Source organism: Rattus norvegicus, chromosome 6, assembly GCF_036323735.1.
Source record: "Rattus norvegicus strain BN/NHsdMcwi chromosome 6, GRCr8, whole genome shotgun sequence".
NCBI classification, from domain to species: domain Eukaryota; kingdom Metazoa; phylum Chordata; class Mammalia; order Rodentia; family Muridae; genus Rattus; species Rattus norvegicus.
In genome coordinates, this window is record NC_086024.1 from 142,301,887 (window position 1) to 142,304,578 (window position 2,692).

A 2,692-nucleotide genomic window follows, 5' to 3' on the forward strand; every position below is an offset into this window, starting at 1 on the left:
TATATACAAGCTTCCCGTCTATAAAATAAATTTTCTTCTATTTTATAGATTCCTCTTTTTTAATACAACCCTTTTCATCTTGAGACGATTTTAACTCTCTATCATTGATGTCTCCAAGTTTGTCCTGGCCAATTAATGCAGTAGGTGTTAGGTCAGAGAGTACAGGTATCTCTTCATGATTCCAAATTCATGGCCATATATGGCAATAAAGTCTTTCGACAAAGGAGCATGTAGGGCTTTTGGCCTTTGTGGCTATGTTGTCTAAATCCTTTCCCATATCCCTAAAGGTGAAGGACAAGGCCTATTCCTTGCTGTCCACAGCCTCATGTTCACCTCCATTCCTAATCCCTGAGAAGGAACCTATTTCATTCATCATGGAGTGATTTGTTCTGAGTAAAGTAATAGAGACAGTAGATCCATTTCACGTCAACAGCAGTCACACGGGATTATGTGGATCAACAGGCTGGTGATGTTCCAGGGGAGGAAACGGGTAAGTACTTCCCTATCAGACATGCCAGACCCTCATGTTTCTCCTCATGAATAAACAGAGATAACCTACAGGCCTTCTAAGATTACAATATGTTTGTTCACATTCTACTCACAAACGCCAAAAAGCAGCACTACAGAGTTAAAAGATAATGCCAGGGAGGGAGACAAATACTTTAGGGATTTGACCCTGATTGAGATATCAGGGGGGATTAATATCACAGAATTTTTTGAAAGAGGAATTATTTTAGTTGCTTATTTATTCATTTGATTTTCACTAACCAAATTTCATTTTTCACAATTCCGTATGTGTATATATTATAACCTGATGACTCTTGCATCTTTTAGCTTCCTCCTAACCCTGTCAAACCTCATCTTGAGGTTAGGGTTAGAGGTTTGACCTCTATAAATATTAGACTCTGTCTAATGTTCATTTAATTTCATTTTCTTTTGTTTTGTGACCCACTGACTCTAACCAGGTCCATCTACATAAGTAGACTATCTAATGGAGTATGTAATGGGAGTAAGACTATAATGGAGCCTATAGAGTTTACCAGTGAGCATACAGCTTAAGATAATGCCCTGTCTACCTAGACACTACAAGAATTCATTAGTGCAGCAGGGAGACAGTAGGACATCTTGAATTCTTCAAAATCCAAGACTGAATATCAGTTCCTATTCTGTCCCAATGGAAACAACTATCACAGCTATTGAATTCACAACTGCAATCTCTATGTCATGGCTATAAAATAGCATTTTATAGCCTTTCTCCCCATCCACCTACCCTAGCACTTGACAGTATTATGTGAGTCTTAGATGAATGATATAAGTATGAGAGATGAGGAGCTATCTAAACATCCATTATTTTCTGACAAAAGAAGACCTATCCTAATTCTGCCTATGTGTTGAGAGTTAACTCGTATCCTATGATGTGAAAGTTACTGAGAATGTTCCAAGTGAGAAAAAGGTATATTCTCTACCTATTGGGTGGCATATTCTCTATAAATTTGTCAAGTTAAGGTTATTCATAGTACATTTTAGCTCTGAATGTTCTTGTTTTTAGTTTGGAAGACCCATCTAAATTTAAGAGTGGGGTACTGAATTATTGTGTTAGGATCCACATAAACTTGGGTGTTTTTAGTATTTGTTTTATTAACTTAAGAATACAAAGATTGCTCTAAGATCAGTAATTCACAAATGAGACTTCATAAAACTGCAAAGCTCCTGTAAGGCAAAAGACACAGTCATTAGGACAGAACAGCAACCAACATATTGGGGAAAGATCTTTACCAATCCTACATGTGATAGACAGATAATATCCAAAATATACAAAGAACTCAAGACATTAAACTCCAGACAGCCAAATAACCCTACTAAACAATGGGGTACAAAGCTAAACAGAATTCTCAGCAGAAGAATGAAAAATGGCTGAGAAGTACCTGAAGAAATGTTCAACATCCTTAGTCATCAGGGAAATCCAAATCAAAACACCCCTGAGATTTCACCTCACACCATTCAGAATGGCTAAGTTCAAAAACTCCGATGACAGCAGATGCTGCTGAGGATGTGGAAAAAGAGGAATACTCCTCCATTGTTGGTGGTATTGCAAACTGCTAAAACCGCTCTGGAAATCAGTCTGGAGGTTCCTCAGAAAATTGGACATTGAACTACCTGAGGACCAAGTTATACCTCTCTTGGGCATATACCCAAAAGATGTCCCAACATATAACAAACAAGCATGTTCCTTTATGTTCATAGCAGCCTTATTTATAATAGCCAGAAGCTGGAAAGAACCCAGATGCCCTTCAACAGAGGAATGGATACAGAAAATGTGGTACATCTACACAAAGGAATATTCCTCTGATAGCAAAAAAAAATGACTTTATGAAATTCATAGGCAAATGGATGCAACTGGAAAATATCATCCTGAATGAGGTAACCCAATCACAGAAAAACACACATGGTATGCACTCAGTGATTAGTAGCTATTAGCCCAAATGCTTGAATTACCCTAGATGCACAGAACACATGAAACTCAAGAAGGTTGACCAAAATGTGAATGCTTCACTCCTTCTTTAAAAGGGGGACAAGAAAACCCTTGGGAGGGAATAGGGAGGCAAAGTTTTGAACAGATGCAGAAGGAACACCCATTCAGAGCCTACCCCACATGTGGCCCATACATATACAGCCACCCAATTAGATAAGA